The sequence below is a fragment of the Equus asinus genome, chromosome 18 (assembly GCF_041296235.1).
Source record: "Equus asinus isolate D_3611 breed Donkey chromosome 18, EquAss-T2T_v2, whole genome shotgun sequence".
Lineage (NCBI taxonomy): Eukaryota > Metazoa > Chordata > Mammalia > Perissodactyla > Equidae > Equus > Equus asinus.
The window spans coordinates 28,850,447-28,863,146 of record NC_091807.1 but is presented as its reverse complement, the minus strand read 5'-3'; the positions used below and the strand labels follow the sequence as shown (position 1 = coordinate 28,863,146).

The window sequence follows — 12,700 nt, the reverse complement described above, 5'->3', positions numbered from 1 at the left end:
TGGTGCCTTTCTCACTTGGTCTTGGTCAGTTTGCAGGGAGCTCTCCTGATGCTTTCCATAGTAGGTTACCCTGATGCCAAACCCAGTCCCACCCAAGAAAGAGCAGTGAGTTGTGACAGTTACTAGGCAGGTTTCTCCGTGGAAGTAGCTGGTATTTTTCTGAGTGGAAACTTTGTGGAAGGAACTAGTGGTTAATTAAAAAACAAAACAAAACAGCTATGATTTTTTTTTTTTTTTGAGGAAGATTAGCCCTGAGGTAACATCTGCTGCCAATCCTCCTCTTTTTGCTGAGGAAGGCTGGCCCTGAGCTAACATCCGTGCCCATCTTCCTCTACTTTATATGTGGGATGCCTACCACAGCATGGCTTGACAAGCAGTGCCATGTCCGTACCCGGGATCCGAACCGGTGAACCCCGGGCCGCCAAAGCGGAACGTGCGCACTTAACTGCTGCACCACCGGGCGGCCCCCTTTTTTTTTTGATGAGGAAGATTAGCCCTGAGCTAACATCTGTTCCTCATCTTCCTCTGTTTTTGCTTGAGGAAGATTAGCCCTGAGCTAACATCTGTGCCAGTCTTCTTCTATTTTGCATGTGGGATGCTGCCACAGCGTGGCTGGTGAGTGGTGTAGGTCTGTGCCCAGGATCTGAACCTGCAAATGCAGGCGACTGAAGCAGAGCATGCTGAACTTAACCATTACACCACAGAGCTGGAGCCCAGCTACTATTTATTTTTTTTTAGGAAGATTAGCCCTGAGCTAAGTGCTGCCAATCCTCCTCTTTTTGCTGAGGAAGACTGGCCCTGAGCTAACATCCGGGCCCATCTTCCTCTACTTTATATTTGGGATGCCTACCACAGCATGGCTTGACAATCAGTGCCATGTCCGCACCCGGGATCTGAAATAGTGAACCCTGGGCCGCTGAAGCGGAACGTGCGAACTTAACCGCTGTGCCACTGGGCGGGCCCCCCAGCTATGATTTTTTCAGGCATCTACTGTGTATCTGGCATTGGACTAAGTCCTTAACATCCATTGCTTCATTTGCTCTCCAGAACAATCTTTGTAGTGGATGCTGTTAGCGCATTTACTCTTGCAAATGGGGAAACTGAGGCTGGGAGAGGTCAAGTACCTTGGTCACAGGGATCTTCAGAAGTGGAGGCCAGAGGACTCAACTAGATATAGCTGGACTCTCTGAGCCAAAAAACTCATGCCTTTTGAGAGCTGCCACGGTTCTGAATGTAGAGTCCTGAGGGATGGGGAAGTTGTAGCCCAAGGTCAGATGCGGAGTTGGGATTGAATGTTTGCAAAACACCTCCATGGTCGGCCCCTGTCCTTGGGCTTCTCTGCGTTGCGCTCCTACCTTAGATTCCGTCCTCTAATCTTTCCTGGTATAGGTGCTTTAGGAGTTACCAGTATTTCTCATGTGTTTGTGTTGGGGCCTGTGACACTCTGACTATCATGATGGTTAATTTCATGTCAACTTGACTAGACTACCTAGAGCCCAGATTTTCGGTCCAAATGTTTTTCGGAGTGTTTCTCTGAGGATGTTTTTGAATCGATAGACCAAGGTTGAAGATTGCCCTACCTAATGTGCATGGGCTTTGTCTAATCCGGTGAAGGCCTGAATAGAACAAAAAACAGACCCTGTCCCAAATAAGGGGCAATTCCTCCTGCCTGACCACCTTCAAGCTGGGTCATCAGTGTTTCTTTTCTGCCTTTGGCCTTGGGCTGGAACTATACCCTCAGCTCTCTTGGGTCTTCCGCTTGCCAGCTGCAGATCTTGGATTTGTCAGCCTTCATCATTGTGTGAACTAATTCTTTGTAACAAATGTCTCGCTCTCTCTCCTTTTACATATATATATGTATATAAATGTGTGTTTTTCCTCTGTGTCTCTGGAGAACCCTGACTAACCCAAGCTCATCCAGGTTGCTGTCCATCTCCTTATTTCCCAGGTCAGCATTATCCGGCTAATCTTCCAGTGGATGAAGCAGAGAAGCGTCTGAGCTGCAGTCCCTCCATCTCCATTTGGTTCCCTCCCTCCTTCGTCTCTGAACTCACAGCTCGATTTTTAACACAGATAACTCATTCTCACATTCTTCCTCCTCTTCCAGTTCTTTTGCAATGACTTTCGGAAAATTTCTTCCCTCTTTCTCTACTGTCTCCATCTTCTCTGCTTTTTGAAATCATTTTCTCTTCCCTTTTCCCCTGCCTCTTGCTTTTCTTTCTCCTTATTATCCTATTGATGACCCAAAATGGCCCTCATATTTGTGGTTCATGAGGTTCAGGGTAGTATTGGGATCATTCATCTTTAAATGAAATTCTTAATAATAAACAGGGCCACTGGTCTCTCAAGACCACTGAAAATTTCCAAGAGTGTCTCTAGCCATCCTATTTTCTTCTAATTAAATTTACTTTTCTTTAAGCACCAGCTTTTACGATGAATAAAATATTTCCTTTTGAAGTTAACTGTTTGGCTTTAATTTTCCTGCAAGATTTGCAACTTTTCTGTTTTTCGCATTGTTTTCGTTGAAGATGTGTAGCACATTTATAGCATTTTGTGTTGAAAAGGCTTTGGTGGGCCAGCTGAGTGGCCCAGCTGTGGCTGTGGGGCACCGTGACGGAAGGTCTTCCTTGTCCCACCTTCCGATTGTGGTGAATGAACACCTCCCATTGGTATGTTGGGGATGCTCCATATTTCTTTCCTGTTTCCTTTGCCTTCTCTGTATCCTTCTCATTCATACCTCATCATTCCGTGGTCTTTACTCAGGAATGCTCGTAAACTTGCACTTGACGGTACAGTAACTGGTTCACTATGGAAGCCAGCCTGCGAGCTTCCGTGGAGGCCCAGCCAGCTCTCTGAAAGTGAGCACCAGTGAGTCTCAGCACAGGACGAATGGAATTGTGCAGGATGCCTCTGTTGCAGGAATGGGTGTCTGGGTCACGGGGCCTGGTATGGCCAGAAGTTACGTAACTACCTTAAGTAGAGAACAGCAAGAGGTTGCTTATAATTTTCAGCTGTAGAAATTTTGGCTAAAGGCACAGTTTAAAAATTGAAGCAACAGCACCGCCACTAAGCCCCCATAAATGGACCTCTCAAAACCCAAACCAAAAATACAACCAACAAAACCCCAATCTCCCCTTGGTTTTCCTCCTCCTTCTGAACGCATTCGTTTCCTGGGGCCAGGTAGGGCTAACTGATAAATTCAATGGATATATTCCAACTCAGGAAGTAATGGAAGGTAGTCTTAAATTAACTCTTCGGGGACTGCCTGGTGGTGCAGCGGTTAAGTGTGCACGTTCCACTTTGGCGGCCCAAGGTCCGCCAGTTCAGATCCCAGGTGCGGACATGGCACCACTTGGCAAGCCATGTTACCTACTTGTTACTGATTATATCATTGTCTATAGCAAAAACAATAGTTGTGTTTGCATTCTCTTATTCTTAAAAAGAGTTACTGACATATATTTTTTTATTGTTAAATATTTAATGGCAGAATCCAGTTAATTTGGATATTAGATCATTATTTATCTGAGGTCCTAAGAAATAGTCCAGTCTCACTTTCCTCAAGCTGACAGATTTCGCTTCAGTGCTTATGGCGAATGTAGATATGAAATTAATATTGTAACAATTAGTCATTGATCTTCAACTTTTTCCTTGTAAATTCCCGGAGCATAAACTTGAAATTCATCAGTCCAGACCCCTCATGCTTTAAAACCGTTGCGGCATTGTAGATATTTCACTCCTCCCTTGAAATTTATTGCAATAAGGAATTTAGAAATCTGCTTTTATTGATTTTTATTTTTAAACCAGGAAGCTGTATTCCTTAGTTGCTGTTTTCCTGTGCTGATGTGGGCTGACTCAGCGCTATGCTTTTCAACAACAGGAAAGCCAGTGCAAATTCTAAATTTTAGTGCCTCCACTTAGGAGAGTGGATTAAAGTTGTTTGGTAAGTGCTGTTGTAATTTTCATGGGATGGCTTGTCTTCAACACTGTCCGCAGAAATACGGGTCCCGCTGCTGGGAGCTAAAGAGGTTAGAATTGATTTTCATGAGATTTTTCACTTAATGAAATCTCATCAATTTCTCTCCTCTGGGCTATTTTAATTTGAGCCCGAGGAGGGTCCAAGGATGGACAGTTTACGCACTGCAACTTCTCTTTGGCTTTTTGGGAGGCTGTGCTCCATGAGGTCCAGCTTTTATGAAATATGTTCTAAATGACTTGCTTGGGAGCCAGCTCTGTCTGATATTTTATGTTACATAACCAGTCAGAGTTGTGTTGCCGACAATGAATTCCAAGTCCCAGTTTTTAGGGATTTGCAAAAGGGGGTGGATACCGTTAGCCTCCTTGAGAACAAAAACTTGGAAAACTAGAATAATTCAGGGCTCATTATCCAAACCGTAGCTTTAAAAAATGATTCTTTTTGTCTCCAATATGCTTATTAGAAATTAGACTTTGAAAGCAGAGATTCCCAACTGATGGACCACAGAAGTCTGAGATCTGGGGATTTTCTTCCAACAGTGGTGGCAGTGGTCAAGTGACGTTTCTTACCCAAGGGCACGTGAACTGGTCAAGTAGGGCTTCAACAGGCCAATGCAGGGCATGGGGAGAGAAGCCAGAAGCAGGAGAGTGCACTGAGGGAATATTAATGCTTAACTCCACATGATTATTTGTTAAAAACCATTTTTAAAAAATTATATCCTTCCTCAAGGGCAAAGAATTAATCCAGTGAGGATATATGGCAGAATGGTCAATAGACTCTGAACCCAATTCTAAAAGTGTTTTGGACTGTGGGGGCATCTGTGGCCCTCTAAGGTAATTGTCTTGTGGGGAAAGGTTGTCTCCTCCCACTTCCCACTGTTTTATAATGTCTGGGGAGCTGGCCCTGAAATGACTGTTCATTATTTCTTCTCCATTACTGGAGGGTTTAATTATTCCCAATGACTGAGCAGTTGGGGAATCTGACAGGCCTGGCCATGTCCCACAGTGGGCTCTTTGGGAACCCGTTCCTTCCCATCCTTCTTTCCTTTGTTTTTCAGAGCTAAAGCTGTGAAATGAAAGGTGAGTCCAAGTTTTCTAGTTTTTAGGCAGAAATCCTTTCTGCTTAAATTGCTCCAAGGTAGTTAAAAGATGTTTTCCATCCTGGATAACATGTGTGTTGTAGTGATACATTTCAATTTGATTTTTAATGTTTAGTTCACTGAAACATTGGATCAAACCTGACTGATCGCGGGGGACTGCTAGTCCTGGTTCCTTCAGGGTTTGCCTGTGTGGCCTGGTGGAGGGTTCTTCCCCTCCTTTGGCTTATTTTCCTTCCTAAATCTTACTGAGATTGTTAAAGTGCAGAAGTCCAGGGCTCAGTCTTGACAAAGTCTCTCTTCTTGACCTTTAATCAGGCTCCTCTGAGCCCTCTTTTCATCTTGTCTGGACTTTGGCCCCTGGTTCTCTCTTTGGCCTGTCCAGCGCAGGCTTAGAAAAGGATCTAAGTTATCCTCCCACCCTTGAGGTCTGACCCCTCTTGAAATCTGATCAAGTTCCTCATCCTCCACCTTTGATGTCTGTATCCTTGGCCTGTCTTTAAGCAAGAATCCCCTTAGGCCAGTTTAGCAAGAATCCTCCTACCCTTGATGTCTCCTCTTGGTAATTTTTCACTGGCCTCTTCACCCTGCTCCTTGGCTATACATCCTTACTTGTCCTTGTTATATTCAGAGTTGAGCTTGATTTCTGTCCCCTATTGCAATACCCCTATTACAATAGTCTTGAATAAGTCTTCCTGACCATTTTAACATATGTGAGAATAATTTTTTCTTTAACAACCTCTAGATTCCTAAGCAATATGTTCAAGATGAGACCCTGTGCATTAACTAGAGAAGGCTAACTCCTGAAAGAAAATCCAAAATTACAGTGGCTTTCCCCAACAAAAGTTTATGTCTTGCTCACGTAAAGTTCTCTCCCAAATGGTGATTGCAGGACCCAGGCTCCTTCCATATTGTGGCTCTGTCATCTCAACATGTTCCTTCCACGGTCGCCATATTCCTGTGAGTCAAATCATGGGAGGGGAGAGAACATGAAGGCTCCTATGAGGGAGGACACATTTCTTCCACTCATATTTCATTGGCTAGAATCAAGTCACACTGTCACATTTCTCTTCAAAAGAGGCTAGGAAATGTTGGCCAGAGGAAGAGGGAAAGTTTGACACCAACAAATGAATCTGCCTTTTAAACAAGTGTCATAGGCATTTCTGATCTAAGAGGGTGCTTGGGCCACACTTTGAGAAACACTGTACATAATGATTGCCAAGTGCCTTTCAGTCCCCTTGTTCCATGATTCTGTCATGCTGGGACTTTTTGCATGGAAAAAAGCAAGCAACTCCTTCCAAAGTAAAAAAGAGAAGTTGAACATACAAAATCACCGTTGATTTTTCTGCCCATATTCTAGGTTTGGAAAAACGTGTTGAGCTGTTCAGACCAGCTGATTAAACAGTCAGGGTTACCATCTCTTCCCAGTGGCTGCACAGTCATCTTGCTGCAACTCTTCTGCCTCGGGAACACATCAGGATATTACCTTGTGGTGCTTCATTCCATAATGGGATGCTGGGGACCAGAATGTGGAGCACAGGAAATGTGCTTGCTTCCCTTAGCAACTAACTACTGTGGATGGTTTGCTATTTCATTTGTCTCTTTAAACCCTTTGAAGACAAGGGTTTTCCTAACCTCTTCTGCTTAGAATCACTGATCTGGGACCATGAAAACTCTGACAGTATCTGCTATTGACTTGGTCATTTGTATTTTGATTTTTTAAAAGGCCAAGGATTTGGGTTTATTTTGTGTCAGGAATTAGACAGATGTGGGGACATGGTAGGGGAGGGAGCCAGAAGGATGGTGTGGGATCAGTTATCTTTAACTTCACCAAGCAAAGTTCATGGAATAAGAAGAAGTATTTGGATATATGTGAGATACGATTTGAGCAAATTGCAATTGTAAGTGAAAACCAGATTGTGAATACAGAGTCTTTCAGACTTTTTTGGATTTCTAATTTCTCAACACCAGCAGTTACTAAGCTACTGGCAAATAGACACAGGCTCGTGGAAGTTTTCTGGGTTGAATATAATATATCAAACAATATTTACTATATTAACTAACATAGAGTATTAACTAACGTTTTTAGAATTTACTGTATGGCCTTTGTTGTTATCTTATTTCCTCATCCTAACAATACCAGGAGGTGTTGGTACTATTTTATTCCTGTTTTACCAGATGAGGGAGACTGAGGCTGAGGCACAGAGAGGTTAGGTAACTGTGCAAGGTTGCATTCTGGGTAATCAAGAGCTTGCTAACAATCAGAATCATAAGTAATCCATGACTTTGTTCCTTCTCAGTCTGATTTGTTGCGCATTAGCCATTATATTCTTGGACAACCAGTGGTTTTTGGAGACAACCTTCTCTTTCTTTCTTTTTACACAGAGATTACATGGCACAGAAGAAAGTGGTTCTATTTCCTTCCATGAAAATTATGCTTTCCGGGTGAGCATCCAATACTGCCAGTTTTTTGAGGATGTGGGTAAAGTCAGTTCTATTTCTTACCAGCTTTTGATGGTGTACACCATGCTCAGCTAGTATAGGAAGCTTATAAATATTAATGACTGGTCAACTATAATTTCTTTTAAAGATCATTTCATAGAATGTTACCAGTCAAATGCATTTTAAAGAATAGAATGCTTTTAAGGTTTCTGTAATTCTTCTCACGGGGTCAAGGGAAAATGGTATTGGGTCTCTTTGTGGGCAAATTCAGTTTTAGACATTGTGCTATCCCCCTCCTCTTGTCCAGCTGATAAACTAATCTAGTAAATTAATGGAGATGGCAGACTGCCCTTCCCAACCCATGGCAGACATCACCAATCAACCGTAGCACTTTTCGTTGGGCATGACGTCAGGTGAACACTACCAATTAATCATAGTTAGCATATTAGTTGAAACTTGGTTCTCACCTCTGGTTGACCTGTCTGTATTATCAAACAACTAAATGATTAATTTAGATCAGTGATTCTCAACTGGGGATGAATTTGCCCTCCAGGAGACACTTGGCAATGGCTGGAGGTAGTTTTGGTTGTCAGTTTGAGGGGTTTGCTGCTGGCATCTAGTGAGTGGAGGCCAAGGATGCTGCCACACATCCTACAATGTACGAACCACCCCCCTCCACCCGGACAAAGAATTATCCAGCTGAAAATGCCAGTCGTGCCAAGGTTATGAAACTGATTTGATTTTTGGAGGGTTTCTTAAGAGTTAGTAAGGAGTAAGAGGTAAGATGCGGAAGAGGACTTTGGAGAGAGACCAGGATATCTGGGAAAAAGGGTGAGAAAGGGGTTATAGCTCAACACGTTAGCTTAAGGTAGGTCCGTACACAGATCTGTTACCTCTATCCAGTGCCCTGTTTGAGAAACACAGCACAGAGTGTCAGCTCTTGGAGAAAATTGTGAATACGTTTGTGTGACCCTGTAACATGGTCACTTCTTGGACCTTTGTGTTGTCTGGAGCTTAAGGGAGTTAGTAAAGAGTAGCTGATGACGGTAGCTGCTACATTCATAAGCCTCTTCATCTTCCACTGCCAAAAGGTTGATTGTCCATTAATGAAGCAATCTGAGATTTGAACCAAGATCTAGCCACGTCATGTCCATTCCGAACTATTGGAAGCAATCTAATTGTCCCAAAACAGAGAAATGGTTAAATAAACTGTGGAATATCCATATCACATAATTGTAGGATCTATCCCTGTTGTTAAGCGATGCCTGATTGTACTTTAATGTATTTTCCAAATTTTCTTTCATGAAGATAGATTGCTTTTGAGAGGAGAAACATGCAAATATTTTAGAGTTAGCTACAGTGAAGTTTCTATGTTTAAAATAAATGAATTCATCCTTTGGGGCCAAGGATCATTTGTTTGTCAAGTGGCTGCTATGGGCCAGCGACAGTGCTGGACACTTTAGAGGACGATAGATGAGTAGATACGTTCCACCATAGTAGAGCGAGTGCTAGTGTAGGGATGGGGATAAAGTTCTGTGGGACAATAGAGGGCAGAATGGCCAAGTTTCTTTACAGATGTGAAGGAAAGTTTCACCCAGGAGGTGGCATGTGAGGAGGGTCTTGGTGGCAGAGTAAGAGTTTATGAGGCAAAGAAGGCCTGAGGAACACCAGGCCAGTTTTTCTTAATGCTGTCTGAACTGTGAATGGGAGTTGAATGGGGTTAGTTCTGTCACATAATCTGTGAGTTGCTATGTGAGCAGAAGTCATCATTACGCTTTTTTATGGAGTCATTATGATGCTCCGTGTAGAAGTGTGAGTCACCCCGGGCTTTTTCTCCACTGGTCCTTTTTATATGACAATTAGATCGATCCTTTCCCCTGAATTACTAATTAAAGTCTTGTTTGCGTGAATTGACAAGGCATTTCGTGGTCTCATGTCTTTAGAGTAACTTGACATTCCTGGGTCCATCAAAGAAACCCTTTTTACCTTATTGTGTTTCCTTGTTGTTTTAAGCTCCAGGACTAAGAGCCTTTCAAAGCTGACTTGAATGAAATTGGATGTTGGTTTTAAAGACATTAAGACTGTTTGAAGTCTGAGGTGGCCATTGTGGAACGTGGATTCCATTGTTCCTCTACAAACATGTTTAATACAGGCAGAGGGGTGGCCAGTTGCCCTGACGACATTCTTGGTGTGAACCTTGGAGATTGCTCCTAGAGAGGAAGCGAAGAATTAATCTTCTCAGGACTGAAGGGCATCCAACTGGTCTGTTTAGGTAGATCTACGCATAAATAGATTTTGAATTTAGGAAAGAAGATATATGTTGCCTGAGACTTTTAACCATAATACTTTATTCATTCACTAATTAATGAATGAATTTGGTAGTTATTCATTGCGTGCCTACTGTGTGCCAGGCCAGAGGTCACTTGTCTGACAAACTCTACTCTCTAGAGGAACCCAGAGCATCCCAAAGGTCAAGCTGTTAACACAGATGCCACACAGTTCTGGCACCAGTGCTTTTGGCTTTGTTCTGGAGAGTCACCGCGGGTCTTGCACAGAGCCTTTCCCTACCATGCCCCAGTGCTCTGGACTTTGGGACTTGGAAGAATGGAAGACGCAATGAACTATAACTGCGATGAAAGTGTATCATCTGACGGTTGATGTTAGGGGTGGTGACAACCTGTTGGGAAGAGAGGAAATCAAAACTCATTATAAGATCAGGCCTGAATTTCAAGAGTTTAACAGTGTTGAGAAGAAAACTTTTCAGCACCTAAATGCGGTCTTCAAGGTATTAGAGCATAATATAATAACAGGTGACCATTGTCATCAAGAAACAAATGATTTTGTGTTCAGGAATCTCTGGTATCTTCGTTTCAAATGACGAGGTGGCGTGTAATCTATTTTAGCTCTGTCTCCTCCACTCTGGGAGACCTTGGGGCCCTGCCTGGGTTCCTCTCCTGGCAATTGAAGGCTTCACCTCATTTGTTTCTAGTCTGTTTGAGGTCACTGTCCTCTGCTCCTGTTATCCAATGTCTGAGAACCATTGTCTCATATATTCTTTCCTTTTTTTTTTTGCTGGGAAAGATTTGCCCTGAGTTAACACCTGTTGCCAATCTTCCTCTTTTTTTTTTTCCCTCCCCAAAGCCCCAGTACATTGTTGTATATTCTAGTTATAGGTCCTTCTAGTTCTTCTGTGTGAACTGCTACAGCATGGCTACTGACAGACAAGTGGTGTGCTTCCATGCCCAGGAACCGATCCTGGGCCCCCGAAGCCGAGCGTGCCGAACTTTAACCACTAAGCCATAAGGGCTGGCTCTGTCCTTTTTAAAAAATTGTTTCAGGTGGGTGTTTAAATCTGGCCCCTGTTATTTTATTTTGGCTGGTTGTGAAAGTTCTGTAATGTATTCAACAATACTTTCTTTCCCTTTCAAAATAGATTTTAAGAAATTAAAAACCAATATTTGAACATTTAAAAATGTTAAGCTTTAGGTACATGGTAAACTTACATATGTGGAATAGCATGTTCCATGACTGTCTTTGATAATTATTTTGTTTTTGTGTATGATCTTGGAGTTAACATGTATCAGAGTATAAATCAATTATCACCCTTATCTTAAAGCATAATTAAAACCTCTCCTCTCAGCCATCAGGGGATCAATTCCTTTTTTAATTTGCTGCTTCTTCATATGTCGAGAAATCGTTCTAAGAGAAAAGCTTGAGTTTCTAAAGTTTGGTAGAAAATTGCCCTCTCTTTGGACTAAAAATACGGACTGTAAAACATAATTGCAGTTGAAGTAGAAATCGGATTACTCGATCTGTTTTCAGAGGTGGTGTTCGCAGATAGCGTAACTGATGTATTCCTCTTCTTCTTTTTGTACCCGGTTTGCTCAATGTAATCACCTGAATGTTGTTAACTTGGGATTAAGTAGAATTTCAGAAGATTTTGGCTTTTAAAGAGCAAAGTAAATTTAGCTCTTCTGCAAAGTCCCTAAAGATACCAATAACTGGAAATGGCATCGTTCATCCTGAAGAAGTCTTTCTTATCTTTTAAAGGCCAAGATCAAATCTAGGAAGACTTGCCTGACTCTCCTGTTCTCAAAAGGTCTAGCTTTCAATTTCTTTAGTACTTATTGTTTCAGTGACTTATTTATCTACCTTAAGCCATTTTTGAAACGAGGTGAGGCAGAATGAAAAGAGCAAATAAAAAGCCTTTGCTTCAATGTTGGATGAAGATAGACTTATATAAATTTTAGTTTGTTTCGTATTTCTTTTGCAGTTTCACTTGGCATCTTTGATTATCAGTAAAGCAGGGCACATCTCCCCCGCCGCCTCCGTATCATTCATTCAGCCGCCAGACTTGTTTTTCCAACATGTAAGTCTGATCATTGTCACTCCCCTTTGACAGGAGTTACTGTATACAGATTGTAGTCCCCTCTTTGTGACATGGTATTTAAGACCTTCCACAGTCTGATTCCAGGTTATTTCCAGTGCTACCTCCATCACACGTTACCTTTCAGCTGTAGGGCAGACGGCTTGATGTTGCTGCGACGTGCTGTATATTTTAACACCTCGGGGTGTTTGCTGCTACTGTTTCCCTGGGAAATCTTTCTCCCTATGCCGTCCCCTCCCAAATCATGCATGTTGGCACATCCTCCCAGCCTTTACAAGTGGAATTACTTCGTCTCTTGTCTAGATTCCTAGAGCTTTCTCACAAAGTGGCTTGCTGGTGTGTCTGGGAAGGAGATGGTCACTGTTACCAGGAAGGTACCACTCCTGGGTTTAGCACGGCCAGTCCACCATATAATTGTGCAGGTAGAGGAGAGGGGACAGAGTAAAGAATTATAGAAGGGCATTTGGGGAAATGATCTAGGCTTTAACCATTGAGAAGTTAGGAGCAAAAGAATACCCTCTGTCCATCTCCTCCTGTTTCTGGCTGTATTTCCCTTTGCCTGGAACAACATAGAAAGTACAATGTGTTTGTAAAACGTGCAGAGCTTTTCACAAAGAGTGTGTACCAAAAAAAGAGAATCTTGGATTTTTGATATTTTCACCCCCTGTTTATTAAGGTTTCTAGATTTCACAAAGGTGTGATCAAGCAAATAGTCGTCAGGGTCCATGTAACTCTGCACATCATGTTATGTTGCATTCTAGTGATGTTAGCTGCGTGTGTGGTTATTGGAAAGGATTTTATT

The 12,700-nt window shown here is 42.5% G+C and overlaps 1 protein-coding gene across 3 annotated transcripts in view; it reads left to right on the top strand.

Annotated features, from left to right (window-relative positions):
• Nucleotides 1-12,700, top strand: part of TIAM1 (TIAM Rac1 associated GEF 1) — a 359,691-nt gene that overhangs the window by 93,901 nt on the left and 253,090 nt on the right. Inside the window, exon 3 of one of the 3 annotated variants that reach the window (XM_070488753.1) lies at nucleotides 7,455-7,514. The exons of the other annotated variants lie outside the window; for them this stretch is intronic. The gene's annotated coding sequence lies outside the window, so the exon portion shown is untranslated. The remainder of the gene's footprint in view (nucleotides 1-7,454; nucleotides 7,515-12,700) is intronic. 3 annotated transcript variants of the gene reach the window in all.